The following is an 18,459-nucleotide window of genomic DNA, read 5'->3' on the forward strand; positions in this document are numbered from 1 at the left end:
GAAGCTGACACTAACATACAGGCTCCTGAAGTTGAAACAGGCTCCAGTAGCTGACACTAACATACAGGCTCCTGAAGCTGACACTAACATACAGGCTCCTGAAGCTGACACTAACATACAGGCTCCTGAAGCTCACACTAACATACAGGCTCCTGAAGCTGAAACCAACATACAGGCTCCTGAAGCTGAAACAAGCTCCTGAAGCTCACACTAACATACAGGCTCCTGAAGCTGACATTAACATACAGCCTCCTGAAGGTGAAACAAGCTCCTGAAGCTGACACTAACATACAGGCTCCTGAAGCTGAAACAAGCTCCTGAAGCTGACACTAACATACAGGCTCTGAAGCTGAAACAGGCTCCTGAAGCTGAAACCAACATACAGGCTCCTGAAGCTGAAACAAGCTCCTGAAGCTCACACTAACATACAGGCTCTTGAAGCTGAGGCAGACTCCTGAAGCCGACACTAACATATAGACTCCTGAAGCTGAGGCAGACTCCTGAAGCTAACGCTAACATACAGGCTCCTGAAGCAGACTCTTGAAGCTGAGACAGTCTCCTTAAGCTGACATGAACAAATATGCTCATACAGACTCCTGAAACTGACACTAATACACAGGCTTGTGAAGCTGAGGCAGACTCCTGAAGCTGACTGTAACATACAGGCTCCTGAAGCTGAGGCAAACTCCTGAAGCTGAGGCAGACTCCTGAAGCTGACACTAACATACAGACTCCTGAAGCTGAGGCAGACTCCTGAAGCTGACACTAACATACAGACTCCTGAAGCTGAGGCAGATTCCTGAAGCTGACAATAACATACAGACTCCTGAAGCTGAGGCAGACCACTGAAGCTGACACTAACATACAGACTCCTGAAGCTGAGGCAGACCACTGAAGCTGACACTAACATACAGACTCCTGAAGCTGAAACAGTCTCCTGAAGCTGGCACTAACATACAGACTCCTCAAGCTGAAAATAACACACAGGCTCCTGAAGCTCAGGGAGACTCTTGAAGCTGACACTGACATACAGGTTACTGAAGCTGAGGCAGACCCCTGAAGCTGATTGTAACATAAAGGCTCCTGAAGATGAGGCAGACTCCTGAAGCTGACACTAACATACAGACTCCTGAAGCTGAAACAGGCCCCTGAAGCTGACACTAATCAACAGGCCGCTGAAGCTGAAACTAACACACAGGCTCCTGAAGCTGAGACACACCCCTGAAGCTGACATTGACATGCAGGCTCCTGAAGCTGACACTAACATGCAGGCTCCTGAAGCTGACACTAACATACAGGCTCCTGAAGCTGACACTAACATACAGGCTCCTGAAGCTGAAACAAGCTCCTGAAGCTGACACTAACAAACAGGCTCCTGAAGCTGACACTAACATACAGCCTCTTCAAGCTGACACTAACACACGGGCTCCTGAAGCTGACACTAACATACAGCCTCTTCAAGCTGACACTAACACACGGGCTCCTGAAGCTGACACTAACATACAGACTCCTCAAGTTGAAACTAACACACAGCCTCCTGAAGCTGAGGGAGACTCCTGAAGCTGACACTAACATACAGGCTCCTGAAGCTGAAACAGGCTTCTGAAGCTGGAACAGGCTCCTGAAGCTCACACTAACATACAGACTCTTGAAGCTGAAACAAGCTCCTGAAGCTAACACTAACATACAGGCTCCTGAAGCTGAAACAAGCTCCTGAAGCTGACACTACCACATAGGCTCCTGAAGCTGACACTAACATACAGGCTCCTGAAGCTGACGCTAACATACAGCCTCTTCAAGCTGACACTAACATACAGCCTCTTCAAGCTGACACTAACACACGGGCTCCTGAAGCTGACACTAACACACGGGCTCCTGAAGCTAACACTAACATACAGGCTCCTGAAGCTGAAACAGGCTTCTGAAGCTGGAACAGGCTCCTGAAGCTCACACTAACATACAGACTCTTGAAGCTGAAACAAGCTCCTGAAGCTAACACTAACATACAGGCTCCTGAAGCTGAAACAAGCTCCTGAAGCTGACACTACCACATAGGCTCCTGAAGCTGACACTAACATACAGGCTCCTGAAGCTGACACTAACCTATCAGCTCCTGAAGCTGAAACAAGCTCCTGAAGATGACACTAACATACAGGCTCCTGAGTCTGACACTAACATACAGGCTCTTGAAGCTGAATCAGGCTCCTGAAGCTGACACTAACATACAGGCTCCTGAAGCTGAAACAAGCTCCTGAAGCTGACACTAACATACAGGCTCCTGAAGCTGACACTAACACACAGGCCTCTGAAGCTGATACTAACACACAGGCCTCTGAAGCTGAAACAAGCTCCTGAAGCTGACACTAACATACAGGCTCCTGAAGCTGAAACAGGCTCCTGAAGCTCACACTAACATACAAGCTCTTGAAGCTGAAACAAGCTCCTGAAGCTGACACTAACATACAGGCTCCTGAAGCTGAAACAGGCTCCTGACGCTCACACTAACATACAGACTCTTGAAGCTGAAACAGGCTCCTGCAGCTGACACTAACATACAGGCTTCTGAAGCTGAAACAAGCTCCTGCAGCTGACACTAACATACAGGCTTCTAAAGCTGAAACAGGCTCCTGAAGCTGACACTAACATACAGGCTCCTGAAGCTGAAACAGGCTCCTGAAGCTGACACTAACATACAGGCTCCTGAAGCTGAAACAAGCTCCTGAAGCTGACACTAACATACAGGCTCCTGAAGCTGACACTAACATACAGGCTCCTGAAGCTGAAGCAGGCTCTTGAAGCTGAAACAAGCTCTTGAAGCTGACACTAACATACAGGCTCCTGAAGCTGACACTAACATACAGGCTCCTGAAGCTGACACTAACACACAGGCTCCTGAAGCTGACACTAACACACAGGCTCCTGAAGCTGACGCTAACAAACAGGCTCCTGATGCTGACACTAACACACAGGCTCCTGAAGCTGAAACAAGCTCCTGAAGCTGACACTAACATACAGGCTCCTGAAGCTGACACTAACATACAGCCTCTTCAAGTTGACACTAACACATGGGCTCCTGAAGCTGACACTAACACACGGGCTCCTGAAGCTGACACTAACATATCGGCTCCTGAAGCTGAAACGATCTCCTGAGGCTGACACTAACATACAGGGTCCTGAAGCTGAAACGGGCTCCTGAAGCTGACACTAACATACAGCCTCTTCAAGCTGACACTAACACACATACTCCTGAAGCTGACACGAACACACAGGCTCCTGAAGCTGAAACAGGCCCCTGCCGCTGACACCAACCTATCAGCTCCTGAAGCTGAAATAAGCTCATGAAGCTGACACTAACATACAGGCTCCTGAGGCTGACACTAACACACGGGCTCCTGAAGCTGATACTAACACACAGGCTCCTGAAGCTGAAACAAGCTCCTGAAGCTGACACTAAGATACAGGCTCCTCAAGCTGAAACAGGCTCCTGAAGCTGACACTAACATACAGGCTCCTGAAGCTGAAACAGGCTCCTGAAGCTGACACTAACATACAGGCTCCTGAAGCTGAAACAGGCTTCTGAAGCTGGAACAGGCTCCTGAAGCTCACACTAACATACAGACTCTTGAGGCTGAAACAAGCTCCTGAAGCTAACACTAACATACAGGCTCCTGAAGCTGAAACAGGCTCCTGAAGCTGAAACAGGCTCCTGACGCTCACACTAACATACAGACTCTCGAAGCTGAAACAAGCTCCTGCAGCTGACACTAACATACAGGCTTCTGAAGCTGAAACAGGCTCCTGAAGCTGACACTAACATACAGGCTCCTGAAGCTGAAACACGCTCCTGAAGCTGACACTAACACATAGGCTCCTGAAGCTGACACTAACATACAGCCTCTTCAAGCTGACACTAACACACGGGCTCCTGAAGCTGACACTAACACACGGGCTCCTGAAGCTGAAACGATCTCCTGAGGCTGACACTAACATACAGGCTCCTGAAGCTGAAACGGGCTCCTGAAGCTGACAATAACATACAGCCTCTTCAAGCTGACACTAACACACATACTCCTGAAGCTGAAACAGGCCCCTGACGCTGACACTAACCTATCAGCTCCTGAAGCTGAAACAAGCTCCTGAAGCTGACACTAACATACAGGCTCCTGAGTCTGACACTAACATACAGGCTCTTGAAGCTGAATCAGGCTCCTGAAGCTGACACTAACATACAGGCTCTTGAAGCTGAAACAGGCTCCTGAAGCTGACACTAACATACAGGCTCCTGAAGCTGACACTAACACACAGGCTCCTGAAGCTGATACTAACACACAGGCTCCTGAAGCTGATACTAACACACAGGCTCCTGAAGCTGAAACAAGCTCCTGAAGCTGACACTAACATACAGGCTCCTGAAGCTGAAACAGGCTCCTGACGCTCACACCAACATACAGACTCTTGAAGCTGAAACAGGCTCCTGCAGCTGACACTAACATACAGGCTTCTGAAGCTGAAACAAGCTCCTGCAGCTGACACTAACATACAGGCTTCTAAAGCTGAAACAGGCTCCCAAAGATGACACTAACATACAGGCTCCTGAAGCTGAAACAAGCTCCTGAAGCTGACACTAACATACAGCCTCCTGAAGCTGAAACAAGCTCCTGAAGCTGACACTAACATACAGCCTCCTGAAGCTGAAACAGGCTCCTGAAGCTCACACTAACATACAGACTCTTGAAGCTGACACTAACATACAGCTTCCTGAAGCTGAAACAAGCTCCTGAAGCTGACACTAACATACAGCCTCCTGAAGCTGAAACAGGCTCCTAAAGCTGACACTAACATACAGGCTCCTGAAGCTGAAACAAGCTCCTGAAGCTCACACTAACATACAGGCTCCTGAAGCTGAAACAGGCTCCTGAAGCTCACACTAACATACAGGCTCCTGAAGCTGAAACAGGCTCCTGAAGCTCACACTAACATACAGGCTCCTGAAGCTGAAACAAGCTCCTGAAGCTGACACTATCATACAGCCTCCTGAAGCTAAAACAAGCTCCTGAAGCTGACACTAACATACAGCCTCCTGAAGCTGAAACAAGCTCCTGAAGCTCACACGAACATACAGGCACCTGAAACTGAAACAACCTCCTCAAGCTGACACTAACATACAGGCTCTTAAAGCTGACACGCGCTCCTGAAGCTGACGCGCGCACCGGAAGGCTCGTGCCGTGTGGGACAGCAGCAGCCTGTCGTTCAAACGAAAACTGTCACAAAAAGCGGACACTTACCTTCACTGGGATGTGATCACTGGGCAGCCAGGGTGTCCAAACAGCGAGGAGCCACTTTGTTGTTTGTGTGTCTTTTAAACACATTAAGTTGTCAGCTTGTGTATCCGGACAGCAGCTCACGCGCGGATTCGAAGCCGGTTCGGCAGCAGGCTGCTGTCAGCGCGCGCTCAGCGGGAGCGGAGGCTGCAGCTGCGCGCATGCGCAAAACCACGGCGGCTGCAAAACAAAGATCGTCTGTTGAATCAGCGGTTCTCTCCAAAGGGAAACAGATATGCCGACAGAAACCGAAACGAGAAAGACACCCACGGTGAATAAGTTGTGTTGAAACGTGGGTAGGGAGCATTACTTAGGCATTTTATTCAGAGGTTGTTTGTTTTTAATGAATGGAGTTCTGAAACGTGTTTCTGGAATTAACAATGTTTTCTCTTACTGGCTATTTTTATGTTTGAGGCCAAAATGTAAAATAAAAAAAAATGCTTGCACAGGGTGTGCAAATTATTTCTGAATTATTCACTAAGAAATTGTTTATGATGATGACGATAACTTTCTATGAAACTTTTGTAAAACATTTAAAGCTACATTGTGTGGGATTTCGTGTCATCTAGTGGCGAGGTTGCAGATTGCAGTATGAAATGGCTGGACAAGATTTTGTTTCCCTTCATGTTTTTCTTCTCATTACCTTCTCTTGTGATAAGCATGTACACTAAAAAAAAAATGGCTCTTTGGATGAAATCAATTCAGTTATGTGCAGGATTTCCATCTAATAAACATATGTTGCCCTAACTCAAATAAAACACATCCATGCAAGGTAATGTAATTTAAATTAGTTGGGACTACATAAATTTATGAGGTGGAATCCAGTCCAATGAGTCAGTTGTTTGAGTGTCACTCAAACATCTGACTCATTGGATGAACTCAATTCAATTATGAGCAGGATTTCCATCTAATAAATATATGTAGACCCAACTAAATTAAATTGAATTATCTTGCACGGATGAACTTTATTTGACTTGGGGCTACATTTATTTATTAGATGGAAATCCTGCTCATAATTGAATTGAGTTCATCCAATGTATGATCTCCCATTTCAGAAAAATAAACGTTCTCAAACTTTGGGTCAAAAAATGGATAAAAGGATCAAGGATGTCAAAAAAAACAAATGAACAAAAATACAATATGGGATGTTTGAAAACACTAACTCACCAATTTGAGTCCTTTTCACTTGGACTGTGCTTTTCACATCTTGGTTGCCTTTTGAGCTGAAGGTTATTCTGATAATTGGACTCAGTAGGTATGTGGTTGCTTAGCAACATCAGCTGTCTTTGCATGTTTGATAATTCCTTGTTGTGGTTTTGTTTTTATTCATAGTTTATTATTGTTCATATGGCCAAAGCAGATGGTCACCCAACTGAGCCTGGTCTGCTTGAGATTTCGTCCCACAATCAAAAAACACCTTCCTTACCACTGTTACCAATGTGCTTGCTCGAAGGGTGGCAAAGGTTAACCATTACTCGTGTAGCAACCAAAAAAGTTTGTTTTTGCATGCTTAAATTTTGTGATGACATGACATTAAATTTTGTAATGACATTCTTTACATTTTTACTTCATTTACATCAATCTGTAAGAAATACAGTGTGATACTGTATAGTAAATCTTTCTGGAGGAGGCAGTTCTCAAAAACTGAGACTGTGCAAGAAGAAGAATAGTGAGGAAAGCCACCAAGACATCCATGACAACTCTGAAGAGGTTATTGGTGTCTGTGGCTGTGATTGGAGCAATTGTGCATAGTGCAACATTTAGCCGTTGCTCCCCTCACAGTCTCAAAGTGGAGCAGGGAAGGATTTTCAAACAACAAACCTGTTGGGAAAGTGTAGTGACATGGACCCACAACAGGGGGCATAAATGAATGGACAATGGATGAGCCAAAAGTTTAACACTTTACTGTTGTGAAATGTGCACAATGAAATACAGACAATTGCAGATTTTGGAATACAGTCAAATATACAAAGGTGATATGCGGGCAGGCTCGAGGATAGAAGACGTCTGTCCAGAGAAGAGCCGGATCCCACACGTTTTCCACTGCCAGCGGATCTAGAGTATACTGGAGCCGCCAAGTCCCAAGTCCCCAGGTGGCCACCGTCTCCACCTGTCAGATCTGGTACTGCTGGCAGGAAGCAAAAACGGTTAATGGTGAGTGTGTGTGTACACACCCAGTAAAACAGTCAGCAAAACTGTCTCTCCTTTTTCTGGTGGGAAAAAACACCTCCACCTCCGAAACAAGTACACAGTTTATGCAGAGCCTGAATCAACTACTTATCAAAGTTTGGAGTGAGGAGTGAAGACCGTCACTCTTCCACCATCCACAAACCCAGCTTCCGGCTGCAAGTAGGGAAACAGGTACGCCTGCAAACAGTTCAGAAATAATTATGTGCATTCGGCACAACAACGGCTGAGAGTATTACCTAGAAGGTAAGACGATATCTCGGCAGCGAGGTGCAGATGCTGTCCGGCTTTTATGTGGTTGATGATGATGATGAGTGGCACCTGCCACTCCCAGCTGCTCCCTGGAGGCGGCTGCGCCCTCTCGTGCCGGAAGCCCGCACTTCAGGTAGGGCGCCCTCTGGTGGTGGTCCAGCAGTACCTCCTCTTCAGCGGCCCACACAACAGGACCCCCCCTCCCCAACGGGCGCCTCCTGGCACCCGACCCGGCTTGTCAGGGTGACGGTTGTAGAAATCGGCCAGGAGGGCCGGGTCCAGGATGAAGCTCCTCTTCACCCAGGAGCGTTCTTCAGGTCCATACCCCTCCCAGTCCACCAAGTACTGGAACCCCCGGCCCTTCCGACAGACATCCAGGAGCCTGCGAACTGTCCATGCCGGCTCCCCGTCGATGATCCGGGCAGGAGGCGGCGCCGATCCGGGAGTACAGAGGGGCGAGGTGTGGTGTGATTTGATCCTGGAGACGTGAAAAACTGGGTGGATCCACAGTGAAGCTGGGAGCTGGAGCTTCACTGCGGCCAGACTGAGGACCATGAGGATCTTGAACGGGCCGATGTATCTGTCCTTCAATTTAGGGGAGTCCACCTGTAGGGGGATGTCCTTCGTTGACAGCCACACCTCCTGCCCGGGCTGGTATGCAGGGGCCGGGGAACTCCGGCGGTCTGCATGGGCCTTGGCCCTCGTCCGGGCCTTCAACAGGGCAGAACAGGCGGTGCGCCACATGCGACGGCATCTTCGTAGGTGGGTCTGGACCGAGGGCACACCGACCTCTCCCTCCACTATTGGAAACAATGGGGGCTGGTACCCCAGACACACCTCAAATGGGGAGAGGCCGGTGGCAGGGGACACTTGGCTGTTATGAGCGTACTCGATCCAGGCCAGATGGCCACTCCAGGCCACCGGGTGCATGGATGTCACACAGCGAAGGGCCTGTTCGAGCTCCTAGTTAGCCCGCTCTGCCTGTCCATTCGTCTGTGGGTGATACCCGGACGAGAGGCTCACGGTGGCCCCCAGTTCTCTGCAGAAACTCCTCCAGACTTGAGAGGAGAACTGAGGACCACGATCCGAGACAATCTCAGTTGGTATCCCATGCAGACGGATGACGTGGTGGACCAGGAGGTCTGCTGTCTCCTGGGCCGTTGGGAGCTTCGGGAGGGCCACGAAGTGGGCCGCCTTGGAGAATCGGTCCACTATCGTGAGGATGGTCGTCATGCCCTGGGACGGCGGGAGGCCCGTGACAAAGTCCAGGCCAATGTGTGACCAGGGGCGATGAGGCACCGGGAGCAGCTGAAGGAGTCCTTGAGTCTTTGAGTGGTCTGCCTTGCCCCTGGCTCTGGTGGTACAGGCCTGGACATACTCCTGGACGTCGGTCTCCATGGACGCCCACCAGAAGCGCTGCCGGACCACTGTCACGGTTCTTCGCACCCCTGGGTGACAGGAGAGCTTGGAACCGTGACAGAAGTCCAGGACTGCAGCTCTGGCCTCTGGTGGAACATACAGACGGTTCTTCGGGCCGGTCCCTGGGTCCGGGCTCCGTGCCAGGGCCTCCCGGACGGTCTTCTCCACGTCCCAGGTGAGGGTGGCCACGATAGTGGACTCAGGGATGATTGGTTCCAGTGGATCTGACAGCTCGGTTTTGACTTCCTCTTCGTGAACCCGGGACAAGGCGTCAGATCTTTGCTTCTTGGTCCCGGGGCGGTAGGTGATCCGGAAGTCAAAACGTCCGAAGAACAGTGACCAGCGGGCTTGCCTGGGGTTCAGCCGCTTGGCGGTCCTGATATACTCCAGGTTCCAATGGTCCGTGAAAACCGTAAATGGTACCGCGGCTCCCTCCAACAGATGTCTCCACTCCTCAAGAGCCTCTTTCACCGCAAGGAGTTCCCGATTGCCCAACTTCTTCAGAGTTGTCTAGGTGTCTTGATGGCTTTCCTCACTCTTCTCCTTTGTGAATGGTCACCCAATTTTTGAGAACTGCTTCCTGTAGACAGATTTACGTACCATAAAGTACCGTACTGTTTGTATTTTTTTTAAAGATTGATGTACAACAAAGTACAAGGCATATTCACTGACTTGGAAATGTTCATGTATGCGCCCCCTGACTTGTCTGAAGAAAGCTGGCTGTAAAATGATATAAGTTATGTATGTGCTCATACATGCCATTGTTTTGACTTTTGTATTTTTATTTGACTTGTGTCATATTGTAGAGATTAGCTTTTAAAGGGCAACATTTTAGAAATTTTAATATAAATGAGCCTTGTTTTTAATTTATTTATTTAATTCATTGATTTGATGTCACAACAAAATTCAAACGCATAAAAGTTCAAGAGTATACATAACTTTTAGCAGCACTATATAGTACAGATAATGATATTAAGCTGAGTAATGCTGGGGTGTTGTAAATGTTAAGATCAGTAAGCTTGGGTGTGATCCAGTTCAGGCTAGAATTGATTTTAAAATTCTTATGTTTGTTTTTAAAGCTCTGAATGGTTTTTGACCAAACCGTACTGAGCCGAGCTGCTGACACATCGGGACCAAACCAGAGTTTTGAGATTGTCTAACCAGTGTGCACTAGAGGTTCCGAGGTCCAGATACTGCCACTGTGGGGACCAGGCTTTCTCTGCGGCCGCACCCAGACTGTGGAACAAGTCCCCCACCCCGAGATCCACACCACCACTGACTTGGGTCTTTTTAAATCTAAATTAAAAACCTTCCTTTTCAGAATGGCTTTTGCACAACCGGCAGTGCTCTGACATTTTATTCTTATCTGCTGATATTTTAGATGCATATTTTTATTGATGTGTCTGTTTTAAATTTGCTTATTGTCTTAAGTTATTCTCTATGTTTTTATCTGACTATGACGCACTTTGGTCACCCTCTGGGCTGTGGAAAGGACTATATAAATAAACTTTGATTGCTTGCTTGCTTGCTTGCTTGCTTGCTTGATTGATTGATTGATTGATTGATTGATTGATTGATTGATTGATTGATTGATTGATTGATTGATTGTTGATTGATCGGTTCTGTTGATGTCATTATGGCTGGGGTCCTGTAATCATTATTTCGGTCATTAATACAAGGCTGTGGTCGACCTTGTCAAGGTCGGGGTCATGTGGATTTGTGACCAAGTTATTTGAGTGTCAGAATCTAACCACTGTTAATCAGAAAATAATGGTTTATTTCTCTGATTTAGTGCATTTCTGTGCATTGATTCTCTCTCTCTCTCTCTTTCTCAACCATCTCACAATCTGTCTTTTTGTGTCATTTCTCTATTCCGACACAATCTTTCCTGGCTTGTGTGGCTCTATGACCTTGACCTTTCGGACATAACTGATATTAAACTACCAGAAAAGAACAGCAACTTGTCCATCTCACCTGTTGTCTTATTCTTTGTTTAAAGACGACTGTATGTCTTACATTGTAAACTCAGAGATCTGCAGAATGTAAGACACCCCGCTCTGGAGACAAACTCGGAACAACCAACAGAGTGACAGCTCTTTCTCTTTTACTCCTCTCAGTTGCATAAAACACAAAAGCAGAGGCAGGCAAAGCAATTCAGGTAAGACTCAGTGAAGAGGGTGAGTCACTACAACCTCAACTACAGATAAGTGCACATAGAAGTGCACCATATAGTCATAATTTGTATTACGGCAAGCAAAGTCATTCAAAAACTGCAGTAATTGCAGCATGTTGACTGGGCTCTTCTAGATCATTTAACACCCTGGTGGATTGTCATGTAGCTGGGCCTGCATAGATGACGTTTCCATGTGACAGCTGATCATTTATGCCGCTGTGGTGTTTGAGCCGTCCATCATTATCCTCAGCATCTCTTTCACTCTTCTAATTTTCTTCTTTTATCACGTTCCCCCTCCCTCGCTCAAAAACAAACTCAGCTCTAGCTTGACCTCGCTTGAACACGCACATGCGTAGAGCCGATGCCTTCCATCTGGTATGTGCTGAACGCTGCAGACGCCAGGTCCCCCGTGTCTATCTATAACCCTGAGCATCAGCAGCCGTCTCAGGCATAAAGCCCGCCAAGAAGACACTTATCTGTCACGCTGCACCACACTGCCCCTCTGCATGCTCAGACACCCTGTTTAGATCCAGATACATGCTGGCTGCTGTTCTGCTGCATCAGCAAAGTGCTGGGTTACAGGAGTGTGTGTGTGTGTGTGTGTGTGTGTGTGTGTGTGTGTGTGGTGTGTGTGTGTGTGTGGTGTGTGTGTGTGTGTGTGTGGTGTGTGTGTGTGTGTGTGTGTGTGTGTGTGTGTGTGTGTGTGTGTGTGTCACTTTGCAGCAGGTGGACTGGGGTGTGAGAAAGCCTCCCTCACTGCAGCAGCTCTCGTCTGTCTCCATACTGGTACATGTTTTGTTTGTTTGTTTCTCAATCTATTATCTCTCCATCATTACCCACAATGAATGGAATTATTCCTGTGTCTCCCTGAGTCCACACACACAAAAAAAGACAAGAAAGGACATCTTTGATTGATATGAGAGCTTTTACACAATGTCCCAAGATGGTGCTGGACACAGGAGTTTTATGATGCTGATGTCTTTGCAAGACTTTCTTGGTTCTGGTGCTTTCAGTCTGTGAGACTTGGACACTTGGACACACACGACCCACAGTGGCGACTGGATGGGTTTGGTATTTGGTCTCTTCGGAGGATCCTTGAATTCCACTGGAATGCCTTTGTGTGAGACGAATTGTTACTTAGTGAAACTCAGATGAGGAGTGTCACTTGCATCATGATGGAACGTCAACCACAACACTTTGGCTATGTTGCGTGTTTCTCTGAGCATCATCAAACACGCAGGGGTCTCACTGCTGAGGAACCCTGTGACTTTAAAAAAGGCAAGAGAATGCCCATGGTTCACCTAACTGCAGCTCGTACATGGTCACTTTCAAGAGACTGTCTGCCTGAGTGGCAGTGTTACCATAAACATCTCACCACAACTCACTTTGGGCTCTCAGAAATGTAGCTAAAAGTCGCTGAATACATATAATCACATCTAATTTGCATGTGGCAGGAAGCTAAATATAATTCTGTTCTCTTGTCAGTTGGATTATTTTGTCCGGGCTCAGGGCGAGGTTATGGGTTTGTACCCTATTGTCATCTGCATCCCGGATTTGATCCTTTTGGTTGCCTTTTTGATCATTTTGTATTATGTTTTCTCTGGTTGCATTTATTATGTATCTTTGGCGTTTTATTATCTTGTTGTATTCTTTTTGTTTTTGGTATTGTTTTCTATGATCATTTGTTCTAGTCATTCCATTGTTTTACTGTAGGTTCTGGTTTTGTTTCTGTTCTTTCTTTATTTTCTGTGATGTCAGATTTAGAATTGGTTCAAGTGGTGTTTTTAGTCTTATTATTCTTGTGCTATTTTAAGGTCTGTCACTCTCTTTCCTAGTTTGCCCTATATTTGATTCACGTCTCCTTTTGTTGGTCTGTGGACACGTTATACTTTCACCATCAGGTTTTCATTCACTGACTCCATTTGCTTTTGATCTGCTTCGTTTTCACTCACACACACTCTCTTTCCCTCTCTTGCTTCTCATCCCGTCTCTTTGGTTCATCAGACCACACCTCCTTCCAGAACCCTCGATCACACGTGCACCTTGTTACATCACCTGTTATTTAGCGCTCACTTCCCTCACCGCAGTGCCAGCTCGTTGATCTTTGTATCTTCATTCCAGCCCTGATCTCGTCTTGTTTATCTCAGTGGTTTTTGACCTCATTCTGTTTTTCCAGATTTTGCCTTCTGTCTCTGATATTGTGTCTCACTGTGCCTTCGACCTCAGCCTGTTCCTGACCACATATTTTGCCTTGCCCTCATCTGTACCTTTGCTACGCGGCCTGCCTTTCTGTGTACCGGACCCTGGACTGTTTGTGAGATAAAGATTATTATTACACAAATGGACACAAATGTAAACTCTCAGACGATGCGTCTGAGAGTTTACATTTGTGTCCAATCACCTTCTGTGCCACACGACCTCGAATCCTGACAGTAGTATTAATAATGAATAGAATTAATACCTAATAGCGTGCTGGAAAGGAGGGTTCAGCCGATAGTCAAACCTCTGATTGAAGAAGAACAATGCGGGTTCTGTCCTGGTCGTGGAAGAACCGACCAGCTTTTCACTCTAACAAGGAGGGTGGCTGGAAGTATGCCCATCCAGTCTACATGTGTTTTGTGAACTTGGAGAAAGTATATGATCGGATACCCTGGGAGATACTGTGGGAGGTGGTGCAAGAGTATGGAGTGAGGGGGTTCCTTCTCAGGGCCATCCAATCTCTGTACTCACAAAGTGAGAGCTGTGTTCGAGTTCTCGGCTGTAAGTCAAGTCGAACTCGTTTCCAGTGGGGGTTGGCCTCTGCCAGGGCTGCACCTTGTTACCTATCCAGTTGGTAATATTCATGGACAGGATATCGAGGCGTAGTCAGGGCTGGAGAGTCTTCAGTTTGGTGGGCTCAGGGTCTCAGATGATGTGGTCCCATTGACACCATCGGCCTGTGACCTCCAACACTCACTGGATCGGTTCGCAGCCGAGTGTTAAGCAGGTGGGATGAGAATCAGCACCTCTAAATCTGAGGCCATGGTTCTCAGCAGGAAACTGATAGATTGCCTACTACAGGTAGGGAATATGGTCTTGCCCCAAGTGACAGAGTTCAAGAACCTTGGGTTCTTGTTCATGAGTGAGGGGACAGTGGAGCATGAGATTGGCCGGAGAATCGGTGAGCGGGGGCGGTGTTGCATTTGATCTACCATCCTGTTGCGATAAAAAAGAAGTTGAGCCAAAAGGTCGAAGCTCTCGATCTACTGGTCAATCTTTGTTCCTACGGTCATGAGGGTTGGGTCATGACAGAAAGAACTAGATCACGGGTATAAGCGGCCAAAATGGGCTCCCTTAGGAGGGTGGCTGGTGTCTCCCTTAGAGATAGGGTGAGAAGCTCGGTCATCCGTGGGGAGCTTGGAGCAGAGCCGCTGCTCCTTCGCTTTGAAAGGAACCAGCTGAGGTGATTTGAGCATCTGGTAAGGATGCCTCTTAGGCGCCTCTCTAGGGAGATCCAACTGAGAGGAAACCCTGGGGAAGACGATTATATCTCCACACTGGCCTGGGAACACCTCGGGATCCCACAGTCAGAGTTGGATAATGTGTCCCTGGAAAGGGACGTTTGGGGTCCCCTGCTGGAGCTGTTGCCCCTACGACCTGTTCCCGGATAAGCGACTGAAGATGTATGTATGTATGCATGTGTGTATATACCCAATAGGTAGAACAATAGATAGAACATGTACATAAAGTAAACAGTGTCAAACTCACGATCATGATTATTGCAGCAATCCCCAACCAGCATGAATTTTATAAAGATGATAGTGGAAGTTACCAGTGCTGCTCCCCAGACCTGACCTGACCTATAATTTCCCATTATCTCCTGGTCCAAATCATGTTTCTTAAGAACAGGTTGTACCATGGTTGTTTATGGTTATGGTTAGTGATAAGTGAGTAATATTAAACACAGAATTGTATCCCTATATTTCAAGAGAGTCTCCACTGAGACTGCTAAACCAGGAAAAAAATACTGAGACAATTAGGAATACACAGTGCATCCAGAAAGTATTTACAGGGCTGCACTTTTGCCACATGTTTTTAAATGTTATAACCTTATTCCGAAATGGATGAAATTCATTTGTTTCCTTAAAATTCTATACACAACACCCCATAATGACATTGTGAAAAAAACATTTCTTTTTTTTTCCTTTTATTGATTTTTGCAAATTTAGAAAAAAAAAAACTAAGAAATCACATGTACGTAAGTATTCACACCCTTTGCCATGAAGCTCAAAACTGAGCTCAGGTGTATCCTGCTTCTACTGATCATCATTGAGAAGTTTCTACGGTTTAATTGGAGTCCAACTGGGGGAAATACAGCTTAATTGGACATGATTTGGAAAGGCACACACCTGTCTACATATAAGGTCCCACAGTTGACAGTGCATGTCAGAGCACAAACCAAGCATGAAGTCAAAGGAACTGTCTGCAGACCTCCGAGACAGGATTGTCTCGAGGCACAAATCAGGAAGGGTATAGAAACATTTCTGCTGCTTTGAAGGTCCCAATGAGCACAGTCGGCTCCATCATTAAGTTCTGATCCACCAGGACTCTTCCTAGAGCTGGCCACCCGTATAAACTGAATGATCGGGGGAGAGGGGCCTTAGTCAGGGAGCTGGCTAAGAACCCGATGGTCACTCTGTCAGAGCTCCAGCATTCCTCTGTGGAGAGAGGAGAACCTTCGAGAAGGACAACCATCTCTGCAGCAATCCACCTATCAGGCCTGTACAATAGAGTGGCCAGATGGAAGCCACTCCTTAGTAAAAGGCACATTGCAGCCTGCCTGGAGTTTGCCAAAAGCACCTGAAGGACTCTCAGACCATGAGAAACAAAATCCTCTGGTCTGATGAGACAAAGATTGAACTCTTTGGCATGAATGCCAGGTATCATTTTTGGAGGAAACCAGGCACCAACTCAACAGTGAAGCATGGTGGTGGCAGCATCATGCTGTAGGGATGTTTTTCAGTGGCAGAAACAGGGAGACTAGTCAGGATTGAGGGAAAGATGAAAGTAGCAATGTACAGAGACATCCTGGATGAAAGCCTGCTCGAGAGCGCTCTTGAACTCAGACTAGAGTGACGGTTCAGTAGGACAATGACCCTAAGCACACAACAAAGATATCAAAGGAGTGACTTCAGGACAACTCTGTGAATGTCCTTGAGTGGCCCAGCCAGAGCCCAGACCTGAATCATACTGAACATCTCTGGAGAGATCTGAAAATGGCTATACACCGACTCTCTCCATCCATCCTGATGGAGCTTGAGAGGTGCTGCAAAGAGAAATGGGAAAACCTGCCCAAAGATAGTTGCGCCAAGTTTGGGGCATCACATTCAAGAAGACTTGAGGCTGTAATTGCTGCCAAAGGTGCATCAACAAAGTATTGAGCAAAGGATGTGAAAACCTATGTACATGTGATTTCTTAGATTTTCATTTTTAATAAATTTGCCAAAAAAAAAATCATTTTTCACATTGTCATTATGGGGTGTTGTGAGTAGAATTTTGAGGGAAAAAATTAATTGACTCTATTTTGGAATGAGGCAGTAACATAAAGTGTGGAAAAAATGAAGTGCTGTGAATACTTCTGGACGCATTGTACTATATCAAATATGCAACACATACATGGTTAAGACGCTGCCGCCTACTTCGTGGCATCTCTAACCAAGTTTTTACCCTAACCACAAGGGGAGTGCAGCCAGTACACTCTGAGTGCCGGTCCCAAGCCTGGATAAATGAGTAGGGTTGCATCAGAAAGGGCATCCAGTGTAAAACAAGTCAATCCAACCATGCTAAGTACAAATCGAATTTCCATACTGTATCAGTCGAGGCCCAGGTTAACAATGACCACCACCGGTGCTGTTGCCCAACAGGGTGCTGGCAGAAATTGAGCTACTGCTGGCCAAAGAAGAAGAGGAGGAAAACGTGTCCACAGACAGCAAGAGACGCGGAAATGTACAAGGGTGGAAGTCAGAGTTGGGACTTTGAATGTTGGCAGTATGACTGATAAAGGGAAGAGAGCTGGCTGACATGATGGAGAGGAGAAATGTAACTATACTGTGTGTACAAAAGACCAATTGGAAGGGAAGTAAGAACAGGAGCATAGGTGGTGGGTTTGAATTGTTGAATCATGATGAGGATTGGAAGAGAAATGTGTTGGAGTCATTTTGAAGGAAGAGTATGTTAAGAGTGTAATCAAGGTTAAGCGAGTGTCCGACAGGGTGATGAGTGTGACGTTGGAAATTGAAGGGGTGATGATGAATATCATCACTGCATATGCCCCACAGGAAGGTTGTGAGTTGAAGGAGAAAGAAAATTTCTGGAGTGTGTTAGATGAAGTGTTGAAGACTGTGCCCAAGCATGAAAGAACGGTAATAGGACCAGACTTCAATGGGCATGTTGGTGAAGGGAACAGAGGTGATGAGGAAGTAATGAGTAGATAAGGTATCAAGGACAGGAAAGCAGAAGGACAGATGGTAGCTGATTTTGCAAAAAGGATGGAAATGGCTGTGGTGAATACCTACTTTAGGAAAAGGGAGGAGCACAGGGTGACATTAAAGTGGAGAAAGGTGCACACAGGTGGACAACATTCGGTTACCGAGATGCAAGCTACAAGAAATTGGAGATTGTTAGGTGGTGACAGGAGAAAGTGTAGTTAGACAGCACAGGATGGTGGTTTGTGGGATAACTTTAGAGGTGATGAAGGAGAAGAGAGTCAGAGCTCAACAAAGGATCAGATGGTGGAACCTGGAGGAGGAAGACTGTTGTGTGAAATTCAGTGAGCAGTTGAGACAGGCACTGGATGGAGGAGAAACCATTTTGGACAACTGGAAAAGTACTGCAGATGTGGTGAGCGAGACAGCGACAAAGGTACTGGGTGTGACATGCGAACAGTGGAAGGAAGATAAGGAAACTTGGTGGTGGAACAAAGATGTCTATAAAAGCATAAGGGAGAAAAAGGTTGATGAAAAAGAATTGGAATAGCCGGAGAGATGAAGAAAGTAGTATGAGGATATGTGGCATAAGACAAAAAGAGAAATGGCAAAAGCTAAGGAAAAGGCATATAGCTGTTGTGTG

At 46.6% G+C, this 18,459-nt stretch overlaps 1 protein-coding gene and 1 long non-coding RNA gene across 2 annotated transcripts in view; one reads left to right on the plus strand and one right to left on the minus strand.

The window, feature by feature from the left end:
• The window catches only part of LOC117511146 (spermatid perinuclear RNA-binding protein-like), a 196,080-nt gene extending 190,559 nt beyond the window's left edge, over positions 1-5,521 (minus strand). Inside the window, exon 1 of the mRNA XM_034171126.1 lies at positions 5,286-5,521. The gene's annotated coding sequence lies outside the window, so the exon portion shown is untranslated. The remainder of the gene's footprint in view (positions 1-5,285) is intronic.
• Positions 5,522-7,618: 2,097 nt separating this feature from the next.
• Positions 7,619-18,185, plus strand: LOC117509874. Its single transcript, XR_004560577.1, has 3 exons — positions 7,619-7,629; positions 8,962-8,966; positions 18,046-18,185. It is a non-coding gene; the product is annotated as an uncharacterized LOC117509874 (long non-coding RNA).
• Positions 18,186-18,459: the final 274 nt, after the last annotated feature.

The sequence above is a fragment of the Thalassophryne amazonica genome, chromosome 5 (genome assembly GCF_902500255.1).
Source record: "Thalassophryne amazonica chromosome 5, fThaAma1.1, whole genome shotgun sequence".
Taxonomy (NCBI): Eukaryota; Metazoa; Chordata; class Actinopteri; order Batrachoidiformes; family Batrachoididae; genus Thalassophryne; species Thalassophryne amazonica.